Source organism: Talpa europaea (genome assembly GCF_964194135.1).
Source record: "Talpa europaea genome assembly, chromosome: 1".
Classification (NCBI taxonomy): domain Eukaryota; kingdom Metazoa; phylum Chordata; class Mammalia; order Eulipotyphla; family Talpidae; genus Talpa; species Talpa europaea.
The window spans coordinates 741,488-748,576 of record NC_140073.1 but is presented as its reverse complement, the minus strand read 5'-3'; the positions used below and the strand labels follow the sequence as shown (position 1 = coordinate 748,576).

The window sequence follows — 7,089 nt, the reverse complement described above, 5'->3', positions numbered from 1 at the left end:
CCTCTGCGGAGGCGGCACATGGTGGAGAGAGGGAGAAAGGCACGTGAGCCTGGGCGGGCGGCCCTGCTCCTGCTCACACCCACGGGCCACGGCGCCCCCGGCCGCGCGCAGGCCACGGCCGAGTCACGCGCATACCTGGTTCAGGGGCTTCGCGGGGGAGGAAGACGTTGGAGCAAGAGGCAAAACCGCACACGGGTCAGAGGTCAAAGGAGAAAGGATGGAGGTGGTTAATGGGGTCGGAGGTCAGTGGCCAAGGTCAAGGGGCAGGCATGCAGGACATCAGCACGACCTGGCGGTGTCACCCCAGGCCCTGCAGCCCTCTCTCCGGCCCGGCGGAGGGGTCACCGGCGCCCGCTCCCGCCTCATGGGGGGGACACTGAGGCACAGAGTGGCCTTCGCCCTGCCCCTGCTCTGCTGCTGCCCGTGCGGCGGTGAGACCGCTGTGGACTGTGGCCCCTGGCCCCGGAGCAGCACACTTGCCCCCGCGCCCCTCGGCAGCTCCCCCTGAGGATCAAGGACTCCGCAGCAGCGGGTCCGGGCTGGGGGAGCACACAGGGCCAGGCCCTGCACTGCCCGATGCTGCCTGGGGGCCGGCTTGGCTGCCTGGAGCTCAGCCAGAGGGACAGAGAGCCCAGCGCAGGGGCCACCGCCATGGCCAGCCAGCCTGTGTCGGCAGCGCCTGGCCCTCAGGTCCTCCCTCCGGTCAAGCATGCATGGTTAGTGGTTAGTGGGGGCCACATGGGGGGCCCCTTGGCTGGCTGGCGCCACACCCTCCCCCAACGCGGCGCCAGCCAGGCCCCGGGCCCCACATGGGGACCAGAAGTCCTGTGCCATACCTTCCTCCTGGACTTCTGCGGGCAGAGGGCACCGGTGGGGGTGGGAGGAGAGAGGAGGGTCAGTCTGATGCACACACACGGGGCAGGGACTGTGGCCGGGTGGGGCGCGGGCAGGCGGGGGCAGCAGGATGGGGCCGGGGCGGGGCTCAGAGAGGGCCTGTGGGGCCGGGTCCTGGACCCCACTCACCTTCCTCCTGGGCTGCTTCTGCGAGGAGCAGCAGGGAATGGAGAGAGGAGCGAGGACAGGATTAGCGGCCGCCCCGGCGCAGGACAGGCCCCCTGGGTCGCCCTGAATGCCCGGCCCTGCCGTGGGCACCTGGGCAGGGCCACGCCCCAGGCCTGGGTGGCTGAGCCCCTCGGCCCGTCTGAGCCTGGCCCCTGCCCAGGGATCCCCCGCCCGGGAGGGCCTGGCTGAGGGGTTCTGTAGGTGCTGGAGGGGGCTGGGGCGGGCCATGTGTTATGGGCGCCCCTCTGCCCGGCCCCCCTGGGGGTGCTGCAGCACGTGGCCTCCCCAGAGAGCCCAGGACAATGCTCCCGGCACAGACATGGGCCCCCCGCCTGTCAGCAGAGACGCCTCCTCCCTGTCGGGGGCCCGCAGAAATCCCTCAGACCCAGCACCCGAGGGCCCACGGCAGGCCGAGAAGTGCGGGGGTGCCCCCCAGGTGAGTGGGTGCCAGCAATTTTGGGGGCACTCCCATCTGGACTGAGAGTGGGACGGCTCCCTGCCCAGCCCCAGGCTGCACCCACAGAGCCGGGGGCAGGACACGCAGGGAGGCAGAGGAGGGGTGGCAGGGGGAGGCATGGCAGGCCCCCGAGGGTGGGCGGGGGCCTGTGGAGGGGCTGAGCATGCCCGGGGCGGCGGGAGCTGCCGGTCAGTCCATGCCGCGGCCCACAAGGTGGCCCGCGCTCTGGCGGCCACGTGGCCGGGCGGTCAGGCAGCCGTTACCTTCCTCCTCGTACTGCTCTGCAGGGACAGACAGACGCGAGTCAGACCCAGGCCAGGCGGCAGGCAGGGGGGGGGCTGTCTGGGCCCTGGACACCCACATCCCCCCACCCCAGACTGGCCAGACCCATGGGCACGCGGGGCCCCGGGGGGTCAGCCCGACGAGGCTCAGGGATGTGTCCCCCAAGGAGCTGAGGCTGCAGCTGGGTCAGAGACCCCCCAGGAGGCACCCCCCTTGGCTGCTGAGCGGGACACTTACCCTCCTCCACCTGTTCACTGTGGGGGAGAGAAAGAGCACGTGAGGGGGGCTCGCGGGGGTGGCTGCAGGCCAAAGCGGGGGCCAGCGGGCAGGGGCTACTCACACTTCCTCGTCAGACATGGTGGGGCTTGTTCTGCAGAGAGGAGGGAGAGGGGCAGTTAGGAGCCTCTGGGCATAGAAGGGGGCTGGGGGCTCGGGGTACATCTAAGCACGGGGGTCCCCACTCATGGGCCTCCTGCTTGTGGGGGTTCCTGAGCAGCCCCCAGCTTCCTCCAAGCTGCAGGCTCCTAGGCCCCTTGTCCAGGCCTGGATCCCATCCCACCCCTTCCTGCCCTGGCTCCAAGCAGCCCTTGGAATCCCCTGCTGGACGGGATGTGGGAGGTCGAGGGGCCCCCTGGCCAGAGCAGACATCCTCTCTGTGGGCCCCAAGGGGGCCCTAGAGCAGGCTGAGACCCCGCACCAGGGCGGGCCGACCATGGCAGGCCTGGGGGGCTCCTCGTAGTCTCTGCTCTGGGGCAGGGGGTGCCCCCAGACGGGAACAGCCTTCCTGTGTGACCCCACATCACCCTTCTCTGTGGAGGCCTTCCTGCCACGGCCGCCTTCCCGGGGCTCCCTGGCCCCACGTTGGGGAACTGGGCCCCTGCAGCTAAGGGCAGGCGGGCTGGGGGCAGGGCGGCCTCTCTCCTGCATCCCTGGCCTGCCAGAAGGAGCCGGCGGGAGGCCCCTCCAGCCCCTCCTCCCCAGGCCCGCGGACTCTGGACTTTGTCAGGCTTTGTCCACGCTGGCCTCACGTGTCCAGGTGTGGGCCTCCAGCGGGGTGTCCTCCCTTGGGCTGGCCCGGCCGGGGGAGGCCGGGGCAGCTGCCTCAGAAAGTTGGCCCGTTCCCAGCACATCACAGCTCACTTGAAGACAATAGTTACCCCCCCAGGGAGCCTCGTGCAAGAAAAACACAAGTTCATCATCGAAAAATGCGTCCGTACGGCCTCACTGAGGCGGGACTGTTTTCCGAAGCCTCTGTCAAGAATGTTGATTTCCCAGAGCACCTTCAGCTCCACGCAAGATTAACCAGCAGATCCTGGCCGGCGCCGCCCGCCTCCCGGCCCCACGCTGGCCCCAGATCCTGCAGGCGCAGCCCCTCCCGGCTCAGGCACTGTCCAAGGCATGGGGTCCTTGGTGTGACCACCCCCCCCCCGTGCCCACCTCCACCCTGGCCAGGCAGCTGTTGGACACCAAGGAGGGCTATTTTAGGGAGCGGGGGCAGCTGAGGGATCCAGAAATAGGCACCCAAGTCAGCCCAGAAACCCAAGGAGATGGGAGGGCCACGTGAGCCTGCACCTCGGGGGCCACAGCACCGCCCCCCCCGCTCCTGGGGAGCCATTCCCTGTCCTCCTGGCAGGGGTCCCCTGCCCTCCTGGTGGAGGTCCAAGGGCTCTCCTGTGGCCCCTGGCAGGAGGCAGCAAAAGCCTCTCGTGGGCAGACCCAGGTCCTGGGCTGCAGTCCTTGGAGGTGCCCGCGGCTGCCCTGCCCGGCTGGGGGTGAGGGCAGAGTGGCCCTGGACAGCTGAGAAGGACAGCTGCCCAGTGAGGCACGCTCCCCGAGGGGGGGGCGTGGAAATAGTCTCTGAGTCAGCGGCCTTGGGGACACGCATGCCTTCCCAGGTGACCAGATGGGGTGGGGGTGTCCTTGCTGGCTCTGGCCCGGCCACGTGCCCGCACCGCCCCATCTGCGTGGGACAGCTGTGGACCCGGGCTGGTGCCTCTGGGGGGCAGCTGCACCCCAGCCCAGGGGGCACGGGGAAGGGTAGCTGGGACCAGGGCGGGCCTCTGGGAGCTCGAGCTCCTCCCAGCTCACACACGGGGGTTCCCCGCACCCCTCAGGTCCTGCTGGTGACCGGGAGCAGCCCCTGAGCGGCTGTGTGACTGTGAAAGCAGCCAGCGCACCACCGGGGAAGAGCTGGGGGAGCTCAGGCCTTGGCTGTGGGGGGCCGCGGAAGGCCAGGCGGGTAGCAGGTGGCCGAGGCTGGGCTGCTCCCAGCTCTAGCCGGCCGGGCCTCGCCAGGGCCTTCCCCAGGAACCCAGGCGCCTCCTTCTCGCCGCGCCCCTGCCCCGAGTCTGGCTGGGAATGGCTCCTTTTGCATGGGAGAAGGTCACCCCTGGCACCGTCCACCCCAGACCTGGGTGCTCCTGGTGCCTGGCTTGGGGTCCAGAGGCCACCACCGCCTGCCGGAACCGTGGTACCCGGGGTGAGGCCCACCCAGCCCGAGGCCGTGGCCCCGACCCACCTGTGGCCGGTCTAGGCAAGGACAGGCTCCCTGTGGACAGGACGGGCTCAGGCCCGCCCGCGGCCTGCCATGATATAGAGGCGCCGGGGCGTCCCCACAGCCCATTGGTCAGCCGGGCCAGGCACGTGGGTGGGCGGGGGCCGAGCCTGGGGTGCCTTACCAAGTATAGGAATATCGAGGCGGTGCGAGGGGGTGAGGCCGGGGCGAGGCCCACCCCAGCAGTGTCAGCTTCTATTTTTACCCCCACCCCACGGTGGGCACATTTTTGATGCCTGAGGGTGAAGGGAGGCGGGGCCAGGGGGCGGGGGGGTGGGGGGGCGCTCCCTGTGGGGGCTGCCCTGCCTGGCCAGAGTCCGTGTCCACCGTCTTCCCGTCAGGAGCTCCCGGAGACGCCCTGGGTGGGTGGACAGTGGAGGATCCCCTCCCTTGAGGTCTTCTCTTCCGAGCCTCCTCGGGGGCCAGCGCCAGCTCTTGGGGGGCACGGTCAGAGCAGGTGGACTGAATGGGCAGGACACAACCGGACACGGGGTGTGTCTCCCCAGGGCTGGCGTGCCCTGGCGGGCCACGCTCCTGCCCCCACCTGGAGGTCCCACGCCGGGTCTCTGCCCTGCAGCCTCGTGGCGCTGCCCACAGGGGGCGCCAGCACACCCAGACACAGAAGCCGCATGTCCCACACTGACCAGTGAGGCCACAGCTCCGGAGCCCCTGCCTGGGTTCAGGAAACCGAGGCTCTGGGTGGGGAGAGCAGCCTGAAGACACTGGAGACTCAGGCTGGACCCACGGGCAAGGAGGGGGTCTGCCCGCTGCCTGCCCCCAGGAGCTGGCCAGCGCCCAGGACGCCAGCTCAGAGGCCCCGGCCCCAGCTGCCCAACTGGGGCGTCCCAGGCATCTGTGGCCCCTCCTGCCACCCCACCCACCAGGGACAAGGCTGCAGGGGCCAGAGACAGCAGGGGTGTCACACAGAAGGGCCCGGCTGCCCGCCCACCGCCCAATGTCTGTGGCCATGGGGAGACCCCCTGGCCGAACCCCAAGCCCCAGCCCTGATGCCTCCCCCACCTGGCCAGGTGCTGGGTGGGACTGGACAGGCCAGCCCTGAGCCCTGGCCGCTGGGTGGCCTGCGGGACCTCTCTGGCCCTGGCCCGGGTTGGCCAAGGGCTCACCTGCAGGGCTCCGTCTGCCCAGAGGAGGCAGCTGCCCGCTTGCGGCCTCAGCCCTGGCAGGTGCTTGTGTGTGAGTGGCCGAGCCAGCGGGCCGCACTGAGGTCAGAGGGACGGGGAGGTTTTATTTTGGGTGTTGGCGACCTCCTGCCGGGGCTCCAGGACTCAGCTTGCGGCATAGCCGGACAGCAGCCGTGGGCACTGAGGACGGGCCGCCAGGCTGAGGGTCTGCAGCAGGTAGCTCGCACCTGGCCCCACCTGGCCTGGCCGGGGCGGGGGTGGGATAGGGCGGCAGGCCAGGGTTCCTGGGGCCGGGGACTGGGCTCGCCCCAGGGAACTGGGAAGGACGCTGGGCCAGGCCCGGCCCGAGATGGGGGCTTCTGGCCCGTGTGAAGCGGGCAGCTGGGGGCGGGAGGGGCTCTGTGTGCCCCCAAACCCTGGCTCGAGCAGTGCCAAGGGGCGTGGACAGGCCCCGGGGGTGGCGGGATGGGGGTGGCGGCCCCGGGGGACCTTGGGCTGACCGGGCCACGCTGCTGCCAGCTCCCCCTCGCAGTGGGCCGGCTGCGGCTCTGCCAGGCCCCAGATAGAAGCTGCTGGCACAGCATGGCCGGGGAGCGCTGGCCGAGCGGGTATGGGGGGGTGTCCCTGCACTGCCCGCAGCTGGGAGCGGTCGCAGGGCAGAGTGGGAGGCAGCACCCTGACTCCGCAAGCCACACTTGGCCGGGACCCCCAGAGCTGCCCAGCCCTCGTCTCTGGCCGTGGCTGGACGGGATGGCACACAGCAGGACCTCCACCGCATCAGAGGGACAGGTCCGGGGCTGCGGATCCCAGAGGGCTGGCTGGACACCCCTGGCTGCCCTTGCTGGCAGCCCACTCGGCGGGGGTGGGGGTGAGCAGCGTGCACCCGGCGCTGCTGCCTGGCTGCAGGCCACGGCCCTGGATGTCCTGAAGGGGCATGTCCTGCTGTGCTGGAAGTTTCCAGCTTCCTGGACCCACTTTTCCCAGCGGGCGGCAGGCAGGCAGGCTGACCGTGACGCGTCCGGGAAGGTTGCGAGCGGACCCGGTCTAGAACACCAAGGTCCAGGGGCCTGCTCTTCAAAGGGGCTCCCCGGACTTGGGGGACCGATGTCAGACCGGATGCAGGTCCAGGGAGAAGAGGACAAGCTGGAGAGGGCCGTGGGTCCACTGCACCCCACCAGGGCAGCCGCCGCGCAACCCCTCCCTCACGTCCGTCCTCGCACTCCGCTTCCTCCTGCGCCCCACTCCGTCCCCCCCACGGCCGTTCCCTGCCTGCCTTTCTCCGCATGGTCGCCCACTTGCCCCTTCCTTCTCCCCCATGCACCCCCATCCATTCCCCCACGCAGCCTCCCACCGATCAATTATCCCTCGATCCATCCACCACCATCCGCCATCCGTCCACCCGTCCACCATCCATCCTCCACCACCCACCATCCATCCACCCGCCCTCTGTCGTCCGTCATCCACCGCCTGTCCATCCACCATCCCTTCACGAGCACCCGCGGGGACGGTGGCTCTCCCTCAGGAGGGCAGTTAGAGGTGCGAGGCAGGCTGCACATGGTTTAGGGGGCGAGAAGCGCCTCTCCAGACGGGCA

At 70.2% G+C, this 7,089-nt stretch overlaps 1 long non-coding RNA gene across 1 annotated transcript; it reads right to left on the bottom strand.

The window, feature by feature from the left end:
- Window positions 1-1,023: 1,023 nt before the first annotated feature.
- LOC311180533 lies at window positions 1,024-4,503 on the bottom strand. The gene is made up of 5 exons (XR_014617090.1): window positions 4,320-4,503; window positions 2,142-2,171; window positions 2,039-2,055; window positions 1,783-1,800; window positions 1,024-1,041 (listed from the first exon to the last, which is right to left on the bottom strand). It is a non-coding gene; the product is annotated as an uncharacterized lncRNA (long non-coding RNA).
- Window positions 4,504-7,089: the final 2,586 nt, after the last annotated feature.